Raw genomic sequence first — 15339 nt, 5'->3', positions numbered from 1 at the left:
TCTTCCTCTTGAATAACCAATGGTGCTTTTGAGCGCCTCTATGTTTCTTCCTTGCCTTTGTTGTTTGATCCCTAGTGATTTTGGTGCTCATATCCTTAGTTGCTCACAATAATTGTGTGGAGAAAAATGTATCCCTTGAGGCATCTCAGGGATTTCTTGATGAGGGAATTCCTCATGCTCTTGTTGAGGTCCATGAGTGGGCTCTCTTGATGTGCAGTCAAATGCTCTACTACTGAGCTATGGACCCTTGAGATGAATCTCTCCATCTCCCATGACTCGGAGGTGGAAGCTTTTGTCTTCCCTTTTCTCTTTCTAGAGGTTTCTCCGGCCTTTGGTGCCATAAATGGTTATGAAAAAATAAAAAAAGCTATGCTTTTACCACACCAAACTTAGAATGTTGCTCGCCTTCGAGCAAAAGAAGAAAGAAGAGAAGAAGAAGAAGAAAATATGGAGGAGGGGGAGAGATGTGTATTCGGCCAAGGGGGAGAAGAGAGGGTTGTGTTGTGTGAGAATGAAGAAGGATGGAGGGGTTTATATAGTGAAGGGAGAGGGGTTTGGTTCGGCCATTTAGGGTGGGTTTGGGTGGGAAAGAGATTTTGAATTTGAAGGTAGGTGGGGTTTATGGGAAAGAGTGGATGGATGTGAGTGGTGAAGAGGTGATGGGGAAGAGAGATTGAGGTGATTGGTGAAGGGTGTTTGGGGAAGAGTGTTATTGGATTGTGTGAAGAAGAGAGAAGGTGAGTTGAGGTAGGTGGGGATCCTATGGGATCCACAGATCCTGAGGTGATCTTGTGGGGTCCACAGATCCTGAAGTGTCAAGGATTTATCATCCCTGCACCAATTAGGCATGTAAAACGCCCTTTGCATGCAATCCTGGCATTTAACGCCAGATTGATGCTTGTTTCTAGTGTTAAACACCAGCTCTATGCTTGTTTTGGGCGTTCAATGCCAGTTGCAGCATGTTTCTGGCGTTGAACGCCAGTTCCATGCTTGTTTCTGGCGTTTAACGCCAGCTCCCCTCAGGGTGTAATCCTGGCATTTGAACGCCAGACTGTTGCTTGTTTCCGGCGTTCAATGCCAGATTCATGCTCTGTTCTGGCGTTCAACGCCAGCCAGATGCTCCTTACTGGCGTTTAAATGCCAGTAAGCTCCTCCTTTAGGGTGTGCTTTTTCTTCTGCTGGGAACAAGTTGATAGGAGCTCTTTCTTTTTTTTCGCCCCATGTCGCCATACGGGGGCGAAAAAAAAGAACGAAAGAGAGGGATGGGGTTTTTTCTCAACCATCTATTTTTTCAATTGTCTGTTAAATCTTTTATTTTGAATATCGACTAATCACTTAATATTTCTGGGTTTTTTGTTTTTTGCGCGATTTCGAACCGACTGATGTTAAAGAATCAGCGGATGAGTTGTGGTTAGGGGTGAAATGCCACTCGAACCCAGAGCTAGCTGGTTCTCCCCGAAATGCGTTGAGGCACAGCACTCTTTCTCGAAATATGGACAAATGGGAGTTTAACTCCTAAAGAAGCGCTTTATGAAGCCTCCCGTAATTTGATTGACCTATTTATTCCTTTTTTACATGCGGGAGCAGAAAACTTGAAATTAGAAAAAAATCAACTGTAGGAATTGGGTTCAAGCTTTCCCTAGCCCCTTCTCATCAATGGACTCCTGACGTATACGAAGGAGTGCGGTTCGTTCGATAAATTCCTACCTCTTTATCTATTTCTGAGATGTTTGGATTTAAACGCCAGTAAGCTCCTCCTCCAGGGTGTGCTTTTTCTTCTGCTATTTTTTATTCTGTTTTTAATTTTTGCATTTGTTTTGTTACTCCACATGATCATGAACCTAATAAAACATAAAAGAACAATAAAAATATAAATAAATAAAAATTGGGTTGCCTCCCAATAAGCGCTTCTTTAATGTCAATAGCTTGACAGTAAGCTCTCATGGAGCTTCACAGGTGATCAGGTCAATGTTGTAGACTCCCAACACCAAATTTAGAGTTTGGATGTGGGGGTTTCTCAACACCAAACTTAGAGTTTGGTACACCAAACTTAGATTTTGGGTGTGGCCTCCCAACACCAAACTTAGAGTTTGATTGTGGGGGCTCTGTTTGACTCTGTATTGAGAGAAGCTTTTCATGCTTCCTCTCCATGGTTGCAGAGGAAGATCCTTGAGCTTTAAATACCAGGTAGTCCCCATTCAATTAAAGGACTAGCTCTCCTCTGTCAACATCAATCACAGCTCCTGCTGTGGCTAGGAAGGGTCTTACAAGGATGATGCATTCATCCTCCTCCTTCCTAGTGTCTAAGATTATGAAAGGGAAGGAAAGTTTCTAAATGGGGCAACAAACAAGTCATCCGCACAACCTTTTGAAGGAGCTCATCAATTGTAGCAACCCGTCCACCTAGCTCTCCTTTGCGTGCACCGAGGACGGTGCAAACTTTTAAGTGTGGGGAGGTCGTTCGACCGTTCGGCGATTTTGGGTGACAAACTTCTAATCCCAACACTTTTGCATTTCATTTTAGGTTTTTAGGATTCTTATTGCATATATATACACAATAAGCTTAGTCAAAATAATGAAAATTTTCAAGATTTCTATCTATAGGGCACCTTAATTGATTTGAGTGAAAACTTTTCATAGAACTTATATATATATATATATATATATATATATATATATATATATATATATATATATCGTGGATCATATTTTTTAGCTAAAAACACAAGCAAGTGAGATTTGAGCCTAATGGTGTGGTTACATCCTATAACCACTTATTTTCCTTCTTGTGTGCATTATTCTCTTTCTATGAATGTAATCTTTGATTTGTTTGATTCTTTATGTACATTATTTTGTGTATACATGCATTTATATGATTGAGGCCATCATTTTATTAGCTCACTTATCCAAATAGCCAACCCTTTTATATTCCTTTGTTAGCAAATTTGAGCCTACGCTTAACCCACTTTGTTCTTAATTTAGCACATTACAAGCCTTAAAGCGAAAAACAATAAATGTCCTTAATTTGGATCTTTGATTGGCTTAGGCTAGTGTGTGTGAGTATCATTCAAGTGTGGGAACCTTGGGATATTGGGGGAATAAAAGGGTAATTTTGTATTGTTATTGAAAATATTGGGAATTGGGTACATACTCATGTATTGATCAAATGTAAAACCTTATGCATTGATGTTCTTGTATATAGAAAGAAAAAAAAAAGAAAAATGAGAAAAAGAAAAGAAAAAGAAAAAAAAAACAATATGAAAAAAAAAATAGAAAAAAAGAAAGAAAAAAGAAGAAAAAAAAGAAAGGAATAAAAAGGGGACAAAATGCCCCAAATCAAAGTATAGCTCAATAAAATCAATGCATAAGTGTTGTGCAATGAAAAGAAAATGCATGAGTATGTGAAAAAGTGAGGAATGGGTAGTTAGATTAGTACTTAATTATATAGGATGTCATAGGTTAGGTGGAAAGTTTAAGCTTATCAAAGATTCAAATTTCAAACTCACTTAACCAAATATGCATCCTACCTTGACCCTAGCCCCATTACAACCTAAAGAAAAGACCTCATGATACTTGTATGCATGCATAAAATATATGTCGATTGTTAGAAGAAAAACAAATCTTAGAAAGCATGATTAGGAGAGAATTGAGTGAATCAACCCTAAACACTTGAGCGAATAGAGTGCAAATACATCCGGTGAGGGTTTGATGCTCAATTACATGTTTCCACCAATGATCATCTCCTTTCATGCAAGTTTGTAAAAATATTTAATAGCTCAATTCAATTGTGGTTTGGCATGGTTGTTAATACCTTTTGCCCTTGTGCTTATATATGCTTCTTGGGAATTAATTTATTTTGACCAGGCAATTGCATTCATGTAGATAGTTGCATATAGGTAGATTGCATTTAGTAATTTTCATTGAATAAATGTTGATCCCTTTGCTTTCTCTTGGCTTAAGCATGAGGACATGCTTGGTTTAAGTGTGGGGAGGTTGACAAACCCCAATTTGACGGTTTATCTTGTATTGATTTTAGGGGATTTTATAACCTTTTTACCCACATTATTCAATGAAATAGCATGGTTTTGTATATTCTCCTTTAATTGTGCTTAAGAGTGAAAACATGCTTTTTAGGTCTTAAAAATAGCTAAATTTAATTCTCCTTGATTCCATTAGATGCCTTGATATGTTTGCTAAGTGATTTCAGATTTAGAAGGCAAAGATTGGATCAAGGGAATGAAGAAAAAAGCATGAAAAGGTGGAGAACTCATGAAGAAATGAAAGAACCGGAAAGCTGTCAAGCCGACCTCTTCGCACTTAAATGACCATAACTTAAGCTACAGAGGTCCAAATGATGCGGTTCCAGTTGGGTTAGAAAGCTAACATCCGGGGCTTCGAAACGATATAAGATTTGCCATAGTTTCTACACGTATGGTGGCGCGCAAGCGCATAGTACGTGCATGCGCCGTTGCTGCCACCTGGTTCACTTAAAGCAAAACGTGGCCAGCGATTTTAGAAGTCTTGTGGGCCCAATCCAACTCATTTCTGATGCTATTTAAGCAAGGATTGAAGGGGAAAAGAAGAGACTTTTCATACTTTAGAAGTTAGTTACCATTAGTTTAGTTTAGTAGTTAGAGTTAGTTTCTAGAGAGAGAAGCTCTCACTTCTCTCTAGAATTAGGATTAGGTTTAGTTCTTAGATCTAGATTTTAGATTCATCTTTTTCTACTTCTATCCTCTTAATTTCTAGTTGTTACATTCATCTTCCTCTATTCTTTTGTTGTAATTTTCTTTATGTTGTTCTTGCATTTTGTTGTAGATCTACTTTTGTTCCTTCCTTTCTCTTTCAATTCAATTCAAGGTAAATCATAATAATTGTGTTCCTTTTGCTTTGTTAGTTGTTAATTCCTTTCAATAATTGTTGTTAGATTTCATTCTTGTTGTCAATTTACTATGCTTTTCTTTTGTGCCTTCCAAGTGTTTGATGAAATGCTTGGTTGGATTTTAGTGTAGCTTTTGTTCCTCTTGGCCTAGGTAGAGTAATTAGTGACTCTTGAGTTATCTAATTCCTTTGTTGATTGATAATTGGAGAGATTGCTAATTGGTTTGAATGCCTCTAAAGCTAGTATTTTCTTTAGGAGTTGATTAGGACTTGAGGAATCAAATTGATTCATCCACTTGACTTTCCTCCATGGTTAGAGGTTAACTAAGTGGGAGCAATGAACAATTCTCATCACAATTGAGGAGGATAACTAGGATAGGACTTCTAGTTCTCATATCTTGCCAAGAGCTTTGTTAGTTGTTAGTTTATTTCTTTTGCCATTTATATTTCTTGTCTAAAATCTCAAAAAAACCCCAAAACAACTCAAACCAATAACAAGACACCTTATTGTAATTCCTAGGGAGAACGACCCGAGGGTTTGAATACTTCGGTTTATAAATTTTAGGGGTTTGTACTAGTGACAAACAACTTTTTGTATGAAAGGATTATTGATCAGTTTAGAAACTATACTTGCAACGAGAATTCATTTGTGAAATTCTATACCATCAAAAATCCATTCGTCACTGGCCCACTTGTGCCTCCAAATTTCTGATGGATGACCTTGTTTCACTCATGAAACTTAAAGTGGCCTTAGACAGATCAGAGACTATGTTTGCTAGGCTAGAGGAGCTCTGCTCAGACTGCTCTGTCTGCTGCTGAGAAGATGATGGAAAAGGCTTGTTATTGCTTAGCATGTTTCTTCCACCATTATTAAAGCCTTGTTGGGGCTTTTGTTGATCCTTCCATGAGAAATTTGGATGATTTCTCCATGAGGAGTTATAGGTGTTTCCATAGGGTTCACCCATGTAATTCACCTCTGCCATTGCAGGGTTCTCAGGATCATAAGCTTCTTCTTTAGAAAATGCCTTTTTAGTACTGTTGGATGCATTTTGCCATCCATTCAGACTCTGAGAAATCATGTTGACTTACTGAGTCAACATTTTGTTCTGAGCCAATATGGCATTCAGAACATCAATCTCAAGAACTTCCTTCCTCTGAGGCATCCCATTATTCACAGGATTCCTTTTAAAAGTGTACATGAACTGGTTATTTGCAACCATGTCAATGAGTTCTTGAGCTTCTGCAGGCATTTTCTTTAGGTGAATGGATCCACCTACAGAATGGTCCAGTGACATTTTGAAAAACTTAGATAGACCATAATAGAATATATCCAAAATGGTCCACTCTGAAAGCATGTCAGAAGGACACCTTTTGGTCATCTGCTTGTATCTTTCCCAAGCTTCATAGAGGGATTCACCATCTTTTTATTTGAAGGTCTGAACATCCATTCTAAGCTTGCTCAGCTTTTGAGGAGGAAAGAACTTAGCCAAGAAGGCCATGACCAGCTTATCCCAAGAGTCCAGGCTATCTTTAGGTTGAGAGTCCAACCATGTTCTAGCCTTGTCTCTTACAGTAAAAGGAAAAAGCATGAGCCTGTAGACTTCAGGATCTACTCCATTAGTCTTAACAGTCTCACAAATCTGCAAGAATTCAGTTAAAAACTGATAGAAATCTTCTGATGAAAGTCCATGGAACTTGCAGTTCTGTTGTATTAGAGCAACTAGTTGAGGTTTCAGCTCAAAATTGTTTACTCCAATGGCAAGGATTGAGATGCTTCTTTCATCAAATTTGGAAGTAGGTGTAGTATAGTCACCAAGCATCCTCTTTGCATTATTATTTTCGGCTGCCATCTCCTCTTCCTTTTCAAAAATTTCTGTAAGGTTGTCTCTGGATTGTTGTAATTTAGTTTCTCTTAGTTTCCTCTTCAGAGTCCTTTCAGGTTCAGGATCTGCTTCAACAAGAGTATTCTTGTCCTTGCTCTTGCTCATATGAAAAAAAAGGGAATAGAAAATAATAATAGGGATCCTCTTTACCACAGTAGAGAGATTCCTTTATGTTAGTAGAAGAAGAAGAGAATAGAAGAAGGAAAAGAGGAAAATTCGAACTCAGAGAGGAAGAGAGGGTTCGAATTTTAAGATGAAGAGAAGAGTGTTAGTAATTAAATAAATAAATAGAAGAAGATGAGAGAGGGAATTTCAAAAATAAATTTTGAAAAAGAGTTAGTGATTTTTGAAAATAAAGAGAAGAAATAAAATTAAAATTAAAATTTGAAACAATTAGTTAATTAAAAGAATTTTGAAAAAGAGGGAGGTAATTTTTGAAAATTAGAGAGAGGAAAGTAGTTAGGTGGTTTTGAAAAAGATAAGAAACAAACAAAAAGTCAATTAGTTAGTTGAAAAAGATTTAAAAATCAATTTTGAAAAGACAAGAAGTTAGAAAAGATTTTTTTGAAATCAAGTTTTTGAAAAAGATATGATTTGAACAATATATTTTAAAAAGATATGATTGAAAAAGATATTTTGAAAAATATTTGATTTTTAAAATTAAAATTGATTACTTGACTTACAAGAAACTAAAAGATATGACTCTAGAATTTAAAGATTGAACCTTTCTTAACAAGAAAGTAACAAACTTCAAATTTTTGAATCAATCACATTAATTGTTAGTAAAGTTTTCGAAATTTTGAAATAAAGATAAGAAAAAGATTTTGAAAATAAATTTTAAAAAATTTTCGAAAATCATAAAAGAAAAAGTGAAAATGATTTGATTTTTGAAAAAGATTTTGAAATGATAGGATTTTTAAAATTGAAAATTTGACTTGACTTATAAGAAATAGCTAAGTTTTAAAAATTTTTTGACTAAGTCAACTCAAATTTTCGAAATTTATGAGAAAAATAAGGAAAATATATTTTTTGATTTTTTGAATTTTTAATGATAAGAGGGAAAAACATAAATATGACCCAAAAACATGAAAATTTTGGATCAAAACACATGATGCATGCAAGAACACTATGAATGTCAATGATGAACACCAAGAACACTTTGAAGATCAAGATGAACATCAAGACTTATTTTTGAAATATTTTCAAGAAAAGAAAAACATGCAAGATACCAAACTTAGAAATCTTCAATGCTTAGACACTATGAATGCAAAAATGCATATGAAAAATAACAAAAGACACAAAACAAGAAAATATAAAGATCAAACAAGAAGACTTGTCAAGAACAACTTGAAGATCATGAAGAACACATGCATGAATTTTCGAAAAAATGCATAAATTTTAAAAACATGCAATTGACATCAAACTTAAAAATTGGCACTAGACTTAAACAAGAAACACAATTTTTTTTATTTTATGATTTTATTAAATTTTTTTTTGTATTTTTTCGAAAATAATTTTTGGAAAAATGCAAACAAAGAAATTTTTTTAAATATTTTTGAATACTTTTTTGAAAAGAAAATTACCTAATATGAGCAACAAGATGAACCGTTAGTTGTCCAAACTCGAACAATCCCCGGCAACGGCGCCAAAAACTAGGTGCACGAAATTGTGATCATCAACAATGGCGCCAATGACTTGGTAGCGCTCTCAAGCATGAATCACACTTTGTCACAACTTCGCACAACTAACCAGCAAGTGCACTGGGTCGTCCAAGTAATACCTTACGTGAGTAAGGGTCGATCCCACGGAGATTGTTGGTATGAAGCAAGCTATGGTCATCTTGTAAATCTCAGTTAGGCGGATTCAAACGGTATAATGGTTTTTGAATATAAAGATAAATAAAGCATAAAATAGAGATAGAGATACTTATGTAAATCATTGGTAGAAATTTCAGATAAGTGTATGGAGATGCTGTGTTCCTTTTGAATCTCTGCTTTCCTGCTACTTTCATCCAATCCTTCTTACTCCTTTCCATGGCAAGCTGTATGTAGGGCATCACCGTTGTCAATGGCTACATCCCATCCTCTCAGTGAAAATGGTCCAAATACTTTTGTCACAGCACGGCTAATCATCTGTCGATTCTCGATCATGTCGGAATAGAATCCATTGATTCTTTTGCGTCTGTCACTACACCCAACAATCACAAGTTTGAAGCTCGTCACAGTCATTCAATCCTTGAATCCTACTCGGAATACCACAGACAAGGTTTAGACTTTCTGGATTCTCAAGAATGGCCGCCAAAGGGTTCTAGCTTATACCACGAAGATTCTGATCAAGGAATCCAAGAGATATGCGCTCGGTCTAAGGTAGAATGGAAGTGGTTGTAAAGCACGCGTTCATAAGGACGGATGATGATGAGTGTCATGGATCATCACATCCATCAGGTTGAAGGGCAGCGAATATCTTAGAATGAGAATATGCATGAATTGAATAGAAAATAGTAGTACTTTGCATTAAAACTCGAGGTACAGCAGAGCTCCACACCTTAATCTATGGTGTGTAGAAACTCCACCGTTGAAAATACATAAGTGATGGTCCAGGCATGGCTGAATGGCCAGCCCCCAAAATGTGATATGAATTCAAAAAATAGGAAAAAGGACCCCTTGTACAATAGTAAAAAGTTCTATTTATACTAAACTAGCTACTAGGGTTTACAGAAATAAGTCTAAGTGCAGAGATCCACTTCCGGGGCCCACTTTGGTGTGTGCTTGGGCTGAGTTTGATCTTTACATGTGCAGAGGCCTCTCTTGGAGTTAAACGCCAAGTTGTAACGTGTTTTTGGCGTTTAACTCTGGTTTGTGACGTATTTCTGGCGTTTTACTCCAGAATGCAGCATGGAACTGGTGTTGAACACCAGTTTGCGTCATCTAACCTCGAACAAAGTATAGACCATTATATATTTCTGGAAAGCCCTGGATGTCTAATTTTCAACGCCGTTGAGAGCGCGCTATTTGGAGTTCTGTAGCTCCAGAAAATTTATTTTGAGTGCAGGAAGGTCAGAATCCAACAGCATCAGCAGTCCTTTTTCAGCCTAAATTAGATTTTTGCTCAGGTCCCTCAATTTCAGCCAGAAAATACCTAAAATCACAGAAAAACACATAAACTCATAGTAAAGTCCAGAAATATGAATTTTGCATAAAAACTAATAAAAACATCCCTAAAAGTAGCTAGATCCTACTAAAACTACCTAAAAACAATGCCAAAAAGCGTATAAATTATCCGCTCATCATGAATGTACAAAATACACCCAAATGAATGCACAAAATACACCCAATTGAATGCATAAAATACACCCAAATGAATACACAAAATACGCCCAACTGAATAAACAAAATACACCCAAGTATGTTACTTACTTTTTGGCTTTCGGGTGGGTTGTTTCCTTGTTGGATCCTCTGAGTCTTCTTAACTCTCAGACTCAGAGGTAGAATGGTCACTTTTAGTGGTTTCAGTCTTAGATGATGATGTTGAACTTGCCTTCCTTTTTTGTTTTTTTGGTTTCTTCTTTTTTTTCTTTTTTCTTTATTTCTTTCATTTTTTTCCTTTGTTTCGGCCATCTTTACAATCCCCTGAAACATTAGAAATTTTAGTTAGCAGCATTCAGGTAAATAAAATACACCCAAGATATTTTGTTTACTTACCATATGTTCCTCTATTTCTGCCCTCGTTCTTTCGACTAACTGCTCCCTAGTCCAGTTGGCAATCCAGAGTTTTGGAGGTCTTTCTGCCCTCTTGTTGTCTTTATTTTTTGATAGATAAAAGTAAACTATCATCAGGGAAAACATGCAGCCGTCAATTGCCTTTTTCTTTTTCAGATTGTAATCTGTTATGCCCTTGATGATAAAATTCAAAACATGTGCTCCCCAATTCCGCTCTATTATTGTGTCCATCTTGAAAATTGGTGCCAGTTGCATATGTGAGATTTTGTTTATTGTCGTTGGTAACAGGAACGCCATCTGTATATAGAGGATGAAAATCCTCTTGAACATGAGGCGATCCTATTCATTATCAACGCCAATAGCCATCATCTCATCTGTCAGATTTTTTAGAGTCTTACCCTGGAATCTTCTAAAAATTTGTTTGTCATCTTCAGAAAGATCCTTATAATTGACTTTCTGAGGAAATAGATCTTCTACAAAAAAGAAAACAACATAGTATGAAAATCGGTTCAAATACGCCCAAGAATCAATTGAAATACATCTGAATATGGCTCATATATACCTATGTTTGTAGTGAGTTACCTGATGCGTTGATGCCAAGTGTAGCCCGTATTGTTTTTTTGTCTTACTTTAAATAAACCGTAGCCAGTTTCGAGTCTGTTTTCCCCTAATTTAAAGGAGTTAGCCAACTCCCTTAATATTTGGTGATGCACCCTTAGCGGCGGGATGTGCATCAGGCCACCAAATCCTAAATCCCTAACAATTGTTTTCTTCTCCTCGCTCATATTTCTGAATTTCTCACTTAACAAATGGGTTGCACACTTAAGGTCTTTGGTTTGCTGTAAACAAAGCAAAATTATAGTCAGATATATTTCTATTATATAAAACTGATTTCATCTAAGACATATATTTGTTCTTACATTTTTTCCAGCTTGGTTTCTGTCTGCCATTTTTTCTAAAATGAAAAATACACCCATAGATATCAATAAGATACACCCATAGATATGAGTCAGATACACCCATAGATATGAGTCAGATACACCCATAGATATCAGTCAGATATCACTCAAACATGCATTAATTTACAAGGTCAAGCAATATACACCCATGGACAAGCAAATATTAGAACAGTTGCAACTGTTGACTATATTATAGTATATCAGTTCATAAATATACACCCAACAAATTATGCCATATGCACCAACAAATTACTCCATATACACCCACCAAATTACGCAATATATTCCCAAAAATCAGTTACGAGAAGAACTAAAACAACAAAAACAGTAACACCTAGAACAACTAAGAATAATAGTATAACCTAGAACTAAGAAGAACAGTAAAACCTAGAACAAGTAGAACATTAAAAAAGTAAAATGAGACCTAGAACAAAAAGAACAGTAAAACCTAGAAGAACGTAGAAGAACAGTAAAACTTAGTTCTTTGATTTCGAAATGTGGAAAATATACAAGATGAGTAAAATAGTAACGTACCTTAAGTAATATATCTTCGTTTTTTCTGGAGATTGTTGATGGAGAGTTCTATCTTGTGTTGATGGAGAGTTCTAATCTTCGCAAAGAGTTCTATCTCTGCTGTTTGCAACGTTGCTCGAAAATGGACAGTTTGTGTTTTCTTCGAAGGGTTTGGAGAAGTGGAAGAGTGCGCCATTAAGGAGCACTTTTTGTGAAGCGCAACCGTTGAGTGGCACGCGTGTATTTTACGCTCCATTTAAAGTGAATGACTGCGCGTGTGAATAAGTATGGGCTGGAAACTTGTAAAATTTGTAGGACTTTTTTGCTTGTATGTGTAGCAGACTCGTTTTTCTTTATCATGGTCATCAAACCTCTATCTCAAATTTTTTATTTACCATGTGCCACCGAAAAACCCACATGTTATTAGCAAAATTCGACTTGAACCGTTCTTCGATTCACATCATGCACGGTGAACATCAATGTTTTAGTCCTTGCCGTCGAAGATTATAAAGTGTCGAATTTTTCCACTAATAAAAATATATCATTTTTACTCAACATTTGATTTTATTAATCTTTTTTAATTATATATTTTACTTTTTTTAATTATTTTTTGATAATTAATTAATATGAAGAAAGATTCATAATTTTAAAATCAGATTGAACTGATCAATTTAACTAGATTAACAGAAAGCTAATCACCTAACCTATCAACTAGTTTAGACAAGAAACCTATTAAAAAAGTTGTTAATAAAGATCTATGAAAAAATTTAGTGTAATAGTTAAACTAGTTTGGTTTTTATTTGAAAAATAAAAAGCTAATTAAAAATTACTTTTTTAACAATTATATTTTAATATGCATAAAAATATATTATTTTATTATATTTGATTTAATTTCAATTACTTTTTAACTTTTTGAATCCTTATTAACTTTGCCAATTTAATTACCAATTCAGAGTTCAGTTCATAATCAATTGAACAAGGAGATTTTCCTCATATATATTTAAGGCAGTATATTAAAGAGTAATCTATATATGTACATAAAAATAAATGAATATTGAATTAGTATATGTTTAGATTAAAGTTTGTAAAACAAGATTTATATCAAATTGATTTTTTAAATTTGATTTTGATGAAAAATAAGTTAATATTGATATGATTTATGTTTGATAATTTTTATATGAAAATAAATTATAATAAAATGAATGTTATTTGAATTATATTATTTAAAGTTATGTTTAGATAAAATTACTAAAAAAATATGAATTTATATTATTCAAAATCACATTTTTTTTCAACATTTTGTTAGTTATATTTTTTTTAAAATAACTTAAATTTATGTGTTGGAATTTAATATTTTTTTTAGTCAAAATTTTTCAGTACTCTTTTTGAATACTCTTTTTTTTATTTAATTTGGTCTTTTTAATAAGATTAATAATTTATATTATAAAAAATTAACAACGATAAACAAAGTATATTTTAATTCAAGAATTCAATATAAAAGCTATACAAAATCAAACAAAAAATAACAAAGGAAAGTTTCATAAAAAAAATTTTTGATAATAGTAATAATGATTAAAAATTTTACATAAATAATGAGTACTAAAAATTCTATAAAAGAAATAACAATATACATTACATAAGAAGGAAGGCCAAAGTTGAAAAAAAAAATAAATTTATTTAATTATAACTTCATAAAAGCTACAATTTGTTGTTTTAAGTAAACAGAAATTGAAGTATAGAATTACATTTGTGTTTTAAAAGAAAAAAAAAAACAAACAAAATATTGAGACTTTCTAGAGAATTAAACTTGTATCTGTGACCTAAATGCTAAATAACCAAACACATTAAACGTGTATCTGTAACCCAAATGATAAATAACCACACACACCCCTAGTTGTGGTGCGCTTAATTAATTAATTATTACTTCTAAATATTGTCTTGAGAAGATTTTTTTTTAAGTTAAAAGTGGGACTTAAATTCGCAATTTTTAAATAAATATAAAGAGATTATATTATTTGAATTATATCTTAGCTGTTAAAAAGCATTATTACTACTAATAAACTACTAATGATTCATAAAACCTCTCAACTTTGTTGGCTATAAAAATTATATATTATTCCATATTCAAGCTAAGCTTAATTAATTTGCAAATTAAAGTTGATAATATTAACATGATTGGATTATTCATAGTCTCATTGGAAGTAATAACAATTTCTTGGAAAATGGGCGTAATGGGTGTTGAAAATCAATTCCATAATCTGCAAAGAGCCAAAAGAATAGAATTAAAGGAAAATAAAATGGGCAAATTAAAGCAAGGTGTGTTTGGCAGTTATGTTATTGTCAGTGACACATTCCATTTGCCCAATTATGATTGTTGTTCTCATTGGAATTGAATAGTAACTCTACATCATTAAACTTGAAAGAAACTGATTAAGAAACTACGAGGAAGCTAATAAGGTACTATTGTCATTTCGTACAATCTAGAAAATTAATTAAATATATAAATTCATATGTATGTGCCGCCTTCAAATCCAATTTGATCATGAACCAGCTAATAAAACCCTTCACAGTTACATACAAAGAGACATTTGGTTTTGATTTGTATAGATTTCTTTCTCTTCAAGATAACCAATAGTTTTATACGGTCGAAAAATTATTCTCTTTCATTTGATTATATAGGATATGTACATTGATCATATATAAAAAATATTTAAAAAATTATCAAAAATTATTATTTTTTATTTTATTTATTATATTCTATAATAAATATATAAATATTAAATAAAATAAATTTAAATTATTTTAATGAATTATTTATATATATCTTAATTAGTTGGATTATATTGGAGTTATTGAGTTTAAACTTTGAATGAAGTAAGACGGAGTCATTTAGTGACTTAATTGATGAGTTTAGTCATTACATTATATGATGAGATGTATACGTAAGCATGGAATCGAAAATAGGTTAAACCCTAAGTACTAGCTTCTACACTATCGATGGATGATGCTAATAATAAGTTCACAATCACATGTCTCTTCCTTTTGAAGTAGGGCTAGAAAGCTCACGCAACTTGAATTCAAGTATATTACTAGCTAGCATTAACCTAAATATATATATCAAGAATCAACAATTGTTTTCAAATAGGGAATATGAAAATGACATTTATATAGGGATACTTCAACGCGTTTTTCTGTTTTCATGTTCACACTCGTTATATAATGTATAAAATAATATCATATACCCTCCAACCCATTTTTCATCACTTGAGTGTATATATATATTGGGGGAATTTAGAATTGCGCCGCAAAAAATGTGATCATGCAAAACTAATTAATTAAAATTAAAGGGTAAAATGCTCACACTTTTTTAATTAATCTTTTTAT

General features: G+C 33.6%; 1 non-coding gene across 1 annotated transcript; it reads left to right on the top strand.

Moving 5' to 3' along the window:
• The first annotated feature begins 6230 nt into the window (after positions 1–6230).
• Positions 6231–6338, top strand: LOC130952785 (small nucleolar RNA R71). Its single transcript, XR_009074961.1, has one exon. It is a non-coding gene; the product is annotated as a small nucleolar RNA R71 (small nucleolar RNA).
• The last annotated feature ends 9001 nt before the right edge of the window (positions 6339–15339 follow it).

Source organism: Arachis stenosperma, chromosome 9, assembly GCF_014773155.1.
Source record: "Arachis stenosperma cultivar V10309 chromosome 9, arast.V10309.gnm1.PFL2, whole genome shotgun sequence".
Classification (NCBI taxonomy): Eukaryota; Viridiplantae; Streptophyta; class Magnoliopsida; order Fabales; family Fabaceae; genus Arachis; species Arachis stenosperma.
The sequence above is the reverse complement of the archived record's forward strand: the minus strand, read 5'-3'. Positions and strand labels throughout refer to the sequence as shown.